The sequence below is a fragment of the Sinocyclocheilus rhinocerous genome, unplaced genomic scaffold (genome assembly GCF_001515625.1).
Source record: "Sinocyclocheilus rhinocerous isolate Xijiao unplaced genomic scaffold, SAMN03320098_v1.1 scaffold298, whole genome shotgun sequence".
In the NCBI taxonomy this organism is placed as follows: Eukaryota; Metazoa; Chordata; class Actinopteri; order Cypriniformes; family Cyprinidae; genus Sinocyclocheilus; species Sinocyclocheilus rhinocerous.
In genome coordinates this window covers 386,867-397,628 of record NW_015650702.1, presented here as the reverse complement: position 1 = coordinate 397,628, position 10,762 = coordinate 386,867, and the positions used below count along the sequence as shown (strand labels likewise).

The following is a 10,762-nucleotide window of genomic DNA, read 5'->3' as shown; positions in this document are numbered from 1 at the left end:
GCCCGGAGCTGCTTCCGTGTAGGACTGTTGGCGCAAGCTACATTAAAGTGATTATTATGTTTAGAATATGGATATTTTTTTTACAAAAACGCATCGATTCGCTACAGGAGGCCTTTGTTCACCCCCCGGAGCCGTGTGAGAGACTTTTTTTATGGATGGGCGCTTTTTATTTAACTTCTTTTGGACTGATGCATGCAACACCCGCTGAGTGGCATTAAACAGCTTGAAAGATCAAAGACAATTTTTAATATAACTCCGACTGGATTCGTCTGAAAGAAGAAAGTCATATACACCTAGGATGACTTGAGGGTGAGTAATTTTTGGGCTAATTTTCATTTTTGGGTGAACTAACCCTTTAACGCAAGTGTGTTCTGTTGTCAAATATTTTTAGAATTTTTTTAGTACATTTTTTATTTTATTTATTGAATTTTTATATTATTTCTGCATTTTTTTTTTTTTAAATGTATCTGTAAAATATTATAATATTTTCAAAATTCTAATAATATTTATAACATTACAATAATCAATATTAATATACTGTATTCTATTAATATGACAATGAATAAATAATAAAAGCAAAAAACTTTAAGCAGACAAACAAAAAAAAACATGCTTGAAGTGTTCAAAAAAGAAAACATTGCAATATAGCTGGTTTTATATATATATATGCATCCAATCAAATTTCATTGCTCTCATTCCTCATCCTACTTAAACAAGTAGAAAAATTAAAGGCTCCGCACGAACATTATCAGTCCTCGACTTAATTTTGGGCTCTAATGAGGGTCAGTTATGCCTTGATCATGCTCTCCGTGGCATTTTTCTGGCATTAACTGTGTGGAGGGTGTGAATATTACTGGCGGCAAGGTGCCAATGAAGCCATTCATACGTGACCAGCTAATTGAAAAAAAAGTGTGTTTCTCAGGGAGCCCAATTTCCTCAGACGGGAGATAATTAGGAGCCACCACTGTGAACAAGAACTGCTTTGTACTTACTGACTTGTGTGTATGTGTGCATCCTATTTCCCTCAGAGCCTTTAGACTCAAATAATCTATCTATCTTTCTGCAGTTTGTTTGTGGAAGACTGTGACAGTGAGAGAGTCTTTTCCTCTATCCATACACAGGCTGCGCATGAGACGGCTGCCTGAGGCCTATTGATTAACACACTGCAGAGTCAGACTCGACCCCACTGCAACAGAGCTTTAGAAAGCTAACAAATCATTAGAAACATTACAGGACCCTGAACCCAATCTGCACATTACATCAAATCATGAAACAGTAAAATATACTAACATAAACAAGAGATCAAAACAAAGAAAAGGAGAGAATACTACAGCGAATTTAAGTATAGAAGTATTAAAAAACACTCACACTATGTTTGGTGTCAGTAAGGAGTCAGTAAAAAAATTAAAAATAAGCAACACAACTGTTTTCAACATTGATAATAACAAGAAACATTTCCTGAGCAGCAAATCAGAATATTAGAATGATTTCTGAAGGATCATGTGACGCTGAAGACTAGAGTAATGGCTGCTGAAAATTTTGCTTTACCATCACAGGAATAAATAATTTGAAAATAAATTAAAATAGAAAACTGTTCTTTTAAATTTAAATGTATATAAACATTTATATAAATGTACTGTAACCATAAACAAATATTTGTACTGTTATAATTTACAATTATAATACATTTTATATACATTTACAAATCAAAGAAATAAAATAAATGCTTTAAAAAAAATTCTGCAAATTGCTAATAATAATAATAAAAAAAACAAAGTATTTGGTGACAAAAAAAAAAAACACTTCTGGTAATCGACCAAGCTGACACAGTCATATAATGCATTTCCAAAAATTTCCATTTAAACTGCATTTTACAATACCAATAACCCCATAAAACACAAACATGGTCATATGAAAGGTGTTTTTATGAAGCTTCTGTAAATTCTGAGCAATGCTATGTTCCCATTTACCCACATTACTCTCCAGATCAATCAATTTATGGCAGTCAAATATTTATCTTCTAACTGTCTGATATTCAGGACTGAGACAATATGCAAATAGCTTACACATTGGCTGAAGTGCCCAAAATTAGCACAGACTGAGCAGATATTGCGACCCTATCTGTCTGTCTGCTGGCAGCAAGGCCACTGTGCTCTCTTCTCACATCAATGTCTCTCTTATGATCAGACATTGTTCGCTTCATACAGAGAGAATCAAAGCAGCCCTGGACATCTGCTTGAGTCTTTGTTTTATAGATAAAAGAGGTGGAAATACAAAATACAGCTTTCTACATGGAAATAAAGAGTGATAGAAAGCAGAAGACAAAGATATAGGAATGAATTTCTTCATCCACTCTCATACCGTTCCACACATCTCCCTTCATTTCCTACTGCTATTGTTTCGTTCCACATGCAACCCATTTCAGAGAATCCTCTATGAGGGCATGGAGTATTACCATAGGAAATGCAGCTGAACAATAGAAATGTCTTTAAATGTCGCCAATTTAAATGGCTGATATTAAAATGTTTTGTTGGCCTATACTGTAGGTAAATTGTGCCAGTAAATAGTTAAATCTGGCATCCTAAACATGAGTTACACATTTGATTTCAGGATTATTACATTGCTTAGTTTATTAAAACAGGAAGAAATGAGCAAATGTAAAGCTGATCTAATATTGTATCTCAATGCCAAATCAGCATGGAACATCTATATGCAATTCAAGTGTATCCGCAAAGGTTTGGCTCATAAATATTAAATAGGTTACATGACTAGACAGTCTAGCAAGACTACCTGGCAATGTCAACATGGGCTAATTAATATTCATGAGCCAGGCCTTCATACTAATATACCAGGATTCTAAAACTCATTCCAGCACCATGTCTCACAGCACACAGTTCAAAGAGCCCCTGTTTCAACACTGGGTCAAAGCATTGTCCTCCTGCCAGACTCGGCAATGGGGCAGTTTTATCTTAATGCTACCAGAAGATTCAGGCCACGGTTGTTTCTGGGATGGACTGAGAGCAAAAACATTCCCGCTAAGACAACGCTCACAACGCATAAGAAATGCCTCACAATAAACATACACACAGACACACTACACTGATAACTAATGCAGATCTGTTTGAATCTGAATTGATTTTGAACTCTTTATGATCACATATCCAAGGCTCCAATCATTCGATAATTAACACCACAATCAAGTAAGACTGCAAATGATGTGCATTTTTTATTAATTTTGAAATAAATATAACTTAAGTAATGCGAGTACTGAAATACTCCACTATTAATAAATTAAATTAATTGGGTCCCTTTTTAAAAATATGTATTCAGTGTGAATTTATTTCACTAAGTTACTGAACCTTTAAGTTATTAACATTAAAATCATGTTTATAGAAAATGCAGAAATTTAAATGTAACTTATTCCTGTGATGGCAAAGCTGAATTTTCAGCAGCTATTACTCTAGTTTTCAGTGGCACATGATTCCTCAGAAATAATTTGATTTATATTTAATATATTTCTTAAGGATTCTTTGAAGAACAGAAAGCTCAAAATAGCATTTATTTGAAATTAGGAATATTATGTAACAAATGTATTTAATTCCACTTTTGAGCTATTTATTCCATCCTTTCCGAATAAAAGTAATTTCTTAAAAAAAAAACGTACTAACCCCAAACTTTTGAACAGAATTATAGATATCAGTCAAATTGAAACAGTCATACTATTATTTGTCACTTTCAACACAAATGTGTTCAGTAATCATTTAAATATTATCTACAGGCATCTGAAACGTAATGTTACAAGAGCGCAGTGTATGTCACATTCACGAAGCAGCCATGCACGCTTGGCTTGTCAAAATCCAACATGTTCAGCAAATTCATGTGCGGAAGCATTTCACTGTAAACACTGATTATGTTCACTGTAAACACCATGATAGTGTGTAAAACGTACATGACAACAAGCACAATATCCCCGAGTAGAAACAACACATAGCTGGCTTTCTAAATGTATACAGTTATGCCAGCTCTGACATACATTATATACATAAACAGTATATAAAATTTTATTTTGTTCCACTTGCAAGGTGCATGCAAATTTTTGTTCATAGACTAGCAGGACAGTTTAAAAAAAAGAGAATATTGTAATCCTCATACTTCACTTTCTCCTGGGCAGATGGCCATCTGATAACAACATAAGAGAGGCACCATAAGAGAATTCTTGGTTCATCAGGACTCATCTTTAAAAATAGAGAATTTGACTCATCCAGACACGTATAATTTCACAACCATGGAAAGTGAGAGACTAATGTTACATGCTACAAGCCTTAAATGCCCTACAATGATCTATCTGTCTGCATATCTTCCGGTCCATGCAGTCAGTTTTAGGTGTCACTCTAGTCGCACACTCAGATCTCTGTAACAAGAGCTGAATCACTAGGCCCATGGAATCTGCACCCACAGGTTCTATGCATATTTGTGTTTTGTGTTTTGTCCTCATTATAACTGCAGCTTAAAAGAGTTCTATGTTAATGTCTACATAGGAGGGCAAATCTAAATAATTAATTTGGCTAATTTAGAAAAGTGTGTTAGTGAAAGGCAAGGCAAGGCAAGTTTATTTATATAGCACATTTCATACACAATGGTAATTCAAAGTGCTTAACATAAAATAAAATAAAATAATAATAATTAAAAAAATCACAACAATAAAACAAGGAATTAAAAAACTTTGAAAATTATTTTAAAATTGATTGAAGAGGTTTAAAATGAATTTATAACAGTTAAAAATAGAAAATTATTATACATAAAATATAGTGCAATCAGTTCGGACATTGCACAGTGCTCATTCAATAAATGCACAGCTAAACAGATGAGTTTTGAGTCTGCATTTAAATGTGACTAATGTTTTAGCACATCTGATCTCTTCTGGAAGCTGATTCCAACTGCGGGCGGCATAATAACTAAAAGCAGACTCCCCTTGTTTTGTGTGAACCCTTGATATTTCTAACTGACTTGATCCTAATGATCTGAGTGGTCTGTTAGGTTTATATTCAGTGAACATATCTGCTATGTATTTAGGTCCTAGGCCATTGAGTGAACCTGAACCATTTGATTACCATCCCAGAAAGCCCGACCCAGTTTTCCAGTCTCTCTAGAAGTATGTTATGATCGACCGTGTCAAATCGGCCAAGAAAGGATTGTCAACACATTTAATAGTGCTCATTTTCACGATACAAATCGTTGCAAAGCAACTTTACAGCAAATTAAGTTTCTACAATATTTAGTGGTAATTTATCAGTGGTGACTGTCAGATAATTTACATATGGCAGAAATGTATGGAAAAATCAATTAAAGACGTAATCAAACAGACGATGAACACTATTAACAGCAATTATTATATGTTGCAATCAAACTTGTAGCAAAATGTGGTAGTTTATGTTGTTTCAGGATTGGCATCATCTGAGGTCCTCTGATCGGTTTGCATCATCTCTTCTCAGGTGATCGGTCTGGACTGGAAGGACTGGATCCAGACTGAAGCTTGTGTAATTCCTAGCTACCACGGGATGTCAATCAAACAAATAGAGACATAATTAGTGTAGATGCTGTTCCAACCAAGCAAAAATTATTTGTTCAACCCAAGTTAAGAAATAATAATGTGCATTTGATCAGATATAACTGCAGTACAAGATTATGAGATGCATTATTTGAATGCTTGGCCAAAGAGATGTGTCTTTAATCTAGATTTAAACAGAGAGAGTGTGTCTGACCCTGAACGTTATGAATGAAATGAAAACGATGCTGTAGGGTTTAGAAGTAAAGTGTGTTCAATGGACTGAATTGTTGTTTAACAACATGCCGATTGTTCAGCTGATGAAACATATTTCCACAAGATTTTCTGTCGACAAAAACTTAATAAAACAAAACATGAAAGTTGATTGTGAGATTTGAACATGATCTACAGTACAGTATACCTGTATAGCTCAAGTAGTTATAGAGACTGTTAGTCTATATCTCACAGCCTCATTTTCAGTATATAGCATAAAATTCAATATGGCCATTCCTGAACTATTAACTCTTATGAACAGGTTCTTTTTCGTTTGTTTTATTGAAACTAATTGAATAAATCACTTGAATGAGTCTGTTCTTTAGTGAATCAGACTGTAACTATACTGACTGGTCATTCTAAAGACACACGTTATGCATTTTGTCAGCAGATCATTTGATCAATGGAATTGCATTTACCCCAAATGTTCCTTATAAAAAGAAACAATAACGGAACTGATAAGGAAATGGAACCACTGAGAAGAACCAAATTCAGAATCATTTAATTCTTTATGATTCCCATATTCAGAATTTCAGTTCAAACCTGTAGCTTGTTTATTGAAGATGCAGGACAACCACCTAGCAGTGCATTACAATAGTCCAGTCTAGAGGTCATGAATGCATTAACTAGCTTTTCTGCATCAGAAACAGGTAACATGTTTCGTAGCTTGGCAATGTTTCTAAGATGGATATTCTAGCTATTTTAATTTGCCATTTTAAAGGGATAGTTCTCAAAAATCTCACCCTCATGTCGTTCCAAATCTGTTAGACCTTTGTTCATCTTCAGAACACAAATTAAGAAGTGTTTTGCGACCTTAGGGAGCGTGATGGATTGTAGCGTGGTAGAAGACTAGTTAGGTACGCAGGAGCTAAACCATTTAGTACTTAAAAGTAAGTAGTAATATTTTGTAACTGATACGGAACTTAATAGGTAGCCAGTGCAGAGACTGTAACATTGGGGTACTATGATCATATTTTCTTGACCTGGTAAGGACTCTAGCCGCTGAATTTTGGACTGCATGTAGCTTGTTTATTGAAGATGCAGGACAACCACCTAGCAGTGCATTACAATAGTCCAGTCTAGAGGTCATGAATGCATTAACTAGCTTTTCTGCATCAGAAACAGGTAACATGTTTCGTAGCTTGGCAATGTTTCTAAGATGGATATTCTAGCTATTTTAATTTGCCATTTTAAAGGGATAGTTCTCAAAAATCTCACCCTCATGTCGTTCCAAATCTGTTAGACCTTTGTTCATCTTCAGAACACAAATTAAGATATTTTTGATGAAATCTGAGAGCTTTCTGACCCTCCATAGACAGCCATGCAACTACCACGTTCAAGGCCCAGAAAGGTAGGACATCATTAAAATAGTCCATGTGACATCAGTGGTTCAACCTTAATTTTATGAAGCTTTGGAATACTTTTTGTGCGAAAAGAAAAGAAAAATAACAACTTTATTCAACAATTTCTTCTCTTCTGTGTCAGTCTTTGACACACTTTCATGACAGTACCACAATGACGTTTGGAACGACATGAGGGTAAGTAATTAATGACAGAATTTTCTTTTTTGGGTGAACTATCCCTTTAATTATGCTACCTCCTAAGACACATAATTTTGGCCAAATTCTAAGGCAGCATCACACTTATCCATTGTTGAAAAGGATAAACCAGAATGCTTTGTGGCAAGCTCTGTAAACGAATAAATCCAACAACATGGCAGATGAAGCAATACTACAGTTCAATCTAAAAACTATTTACCCATTACTTGCTATTATCATGCTTATTCACCTGCTTCGTGCCCAACAGACTGAACTTGCTATCATCAAACATGCTAACATCAAACCCCTTTTACAAAACCTGTATGTACAAAACTAAATTCTGTCTGAGGTAGGCTGGCGCATTTAGGCTAGCAAGTTCAGCTGACTTTCTAAACTCATCCAGACAGGCCTGTCAGCTCCTGCTAAAGAGAATATAACTCACACCGTGTTTTTCCGTGTGTGAGTGTGAGTTTGCATTCACAGACGCTTAATTGTTCTCCCAGGTGCTAGATATCCATTTCAATCCAAGACATCTGTATGCAGTGAGCAGACTTTAGTGCATACACACACACACAAACACACACACTTTTTTTTCTGCACTGGCAGAGCTGAGCTCTAGCAGGCGTCCTTGTAGAAGCAGAGTGCATTTATGCAGCTGTTAAAGCGAGTCCCACACACACACACACACACACACACACACACACACACACACACACACACACATATACACACACACACACTTTCTTCCTGCACTGGCAGAGCTGAGCTCTAGCAGGCGTCCTTGTAGAAGCAGAGTGCATTTATGTGGCTGTTAAAGCGAGTCCCTCCGGATGAGGAGGAACGCACAGAGCAGAGTGAAGGATATGTGAAGAGGGAAAACAGGAGGAGGAGAGGTGAACGACTGCAACGCTCCATGCCCACATTCTGCCTCCTCTCACTTCAATTCAACACCAAAGCTTTGATGCAAACTGTGAGGGAACAGCGCCCAAACGGTTCTAGCGCTGTATCAGTCAGTGGGTGGTGATCTAGAGCGGGAACCGTGTGCTATTAGACAAGATAAACAGCAAACTATCGCTTGACTAAACACAGGGAGAAAGATGTGCTTCGAAAGAAAAAATAATGAATGGTGTGTCACCATAAATGTTCTACAGTCTACAACTAGTGGGTGCTATTATTGAGTCACGAAAAGCAGAAAAAAACAATGTTAAAGGGGACATCGGATGAAATTTTCACTTTATAGCTTTTTTTTTTGCATTTAGTTAGGTTTCTGGCTCAGAAAAACCTGAAAAGAAAACACAGCTAGTTTGTTATGGGCTGTCTGATTGTGTGAACAGAGCTGTTTTTGACAAGGTTTTGTTGGTTTACAAGACCATTGAGGAATTTTAACCAAAGTATGTTACAGATATTTCATGAAGGTCCTAAAGAATCACACCAACTTGTGTAAAATGGGCATCCGATGTCCCCTTTATTGCAAATAATAAAATGCAACTATATGATCGTCTGTATTTAGGACAACAAAATGAATATGTTTAACTTTTAAAAGGGAAGAAAAACACTGTCACATCCATCTGTCACTTGATAGGAGCCAAATTAGGCAGATGCCAACATGGACAGGTTGCACAACATACCCTTATGCTTGAAAGCCATGAACAAAACTGCATTGCAAAAAATATTTTCCAGGCAGATAGATAGATGATAGATAGACCATAGATAAGACCAATGTCCAGATAGATAAAACCATATAGGTTGTGCATCACACTTCAACTTTTGTTTATACATTTACAAAACTGTCGATTGTCTGATGGTTGTGAAACCAGTTGACAATCACCAATCTAAAACACACATAGCCAAGCACTTTTTGGATAAAATCAAGGCTAAAATCAACACTTATTTTGCTGGCAGCAATGTCTGGTAGTGGTTTAACCAGTAAGATAAACAGCGAAGACAGGTCTCCTGTTTTCTAAAGCATGTTAGTGGGGCTTGGCTACTAAAAATTAAGTGACAAAACCTAATCTCTTCTACTGTACATCCAAATGCATAGAAAAGTATTGCTACAACACATGATGGATTAGAGAATAGTTTTACCATCTGAAGAGTCTATAAACAGCCATTACTTTCCCTTTACGAGGCTGGTAAGCGCTGAGGGAGAGTGGGAGCGCTGATGAGATGAATATTGACAGGCTTTAAACTGCTGGAGCATACAGTGATTGAGGACACGGCCAATGTACATGCAGATGAATACAAATGGGATTTCACTCATGGAGGAACAGCTAGACAGATTACAGTTGGAGTGTTTAATATGCTGGCGCTTGAGGTAGAAGCTGTCCTTTTGGACCAGTCTACAAATGTCTTGATGTAATCAGGTGTAAAGGGTGTTATTTCATAAATAACTGTTACACTAAGACGTGTATCACTAAGAGTGATAATAAAGTGGATCTTATTAAGTATGTGGATGAAGTAGGAATACTCACTTCAGTTTTGCAGCATTGGATGTTTCTTCCACTAGTCTCTCCACAGCAAGGGATCTGTAAGTGATATAAAAAAAAAAAACCTGTTAACCTAGTATGAGTAAAAGTCAACACAAAGAGTATACACTCCAAAACCCGTTATTCAAAATAAATATTGTGTACCCATCCTGAAACATGAGCTTTACATCCTCATTAAATACATATCTGTTAGTATTGCTGGGAAGACATACAAATAAACTGAAGGTATCGGCAAATAAATTATGTTACAATATTATAAAGTGGATCTACAGGTGATTTACCATTTAAAAGCTGTATGACGGAAAATGTATAATTTAAATCATAGGATGAATCAGCTTTTTAAAATGAAAACAGTGCACTGGACTGCACAGTGCATTCAGATGTATCATTCGATGAATTACTGCTCCCATGAAAAAGTACACAACTTTTAAATGAAATTTAATTTACCATATTGTTTCTGATATATTGATTACACCTAGAAAACAGCGCTGAGTTTTGTGGATAAGATGACACAAAACATTTTGTTCAGATTCAGAGAAAATTTAGTATGAAAATGTAAATTATTCTTTGAAATTTTTTTTTTTATATATATAATGTAATAAATATAATTTAATATAATTTAATAAATATATATCAATCATGATATCAAAATGTATTCCTAAAAATCTGAAGCCATCTTCCTGTTTCAGTGTTGACACTGTTAATGTGTACAGTATAATAAACCTACAGGAGTTGTGTTTTTGTTGAAAAGTAAAGCAATAACTAATTTAAAAACACAGAGTACTGTGTAATTTTAGAATTCTAAAATTTGTGGTCAGTAATATTTTTGTTTTCTTTAAATAAATTAATACATTTATTCAGCAAGGGTGCTGAATAAAGTAAATAGATCAAAAGTGACAGTAAAGACATTTATAATGTTA

General features: G+C 35.4%; 1 protein-coding gene across 7 annotated transcripts in view; it reads right to left on the bottom strand.

The window, feature by feature from the left end:
• The window catches only part of LOC107712376 (calcium/calmodulin-dependent protein kinase kinase 1-like), a 79,746-nt gene that overhangs the window by 45,047 nt on the left and 23,937 nt on the right, over positions 1 to 10,762 (bottom strand). For all 7 annotated transcript variants that reach the window (XM_016517606.1, XM_016517608.1, XM_016517610.1 and 4 more), the window contains one exon: positions 9,828 to 9,881. The gene's annotated coding sequence lies outside the window, so the exon portion shown is untranslated. The remainder of the gene's footprint in view (positions 1 to 9,827; positions 9,882 to 10,762) is intronic.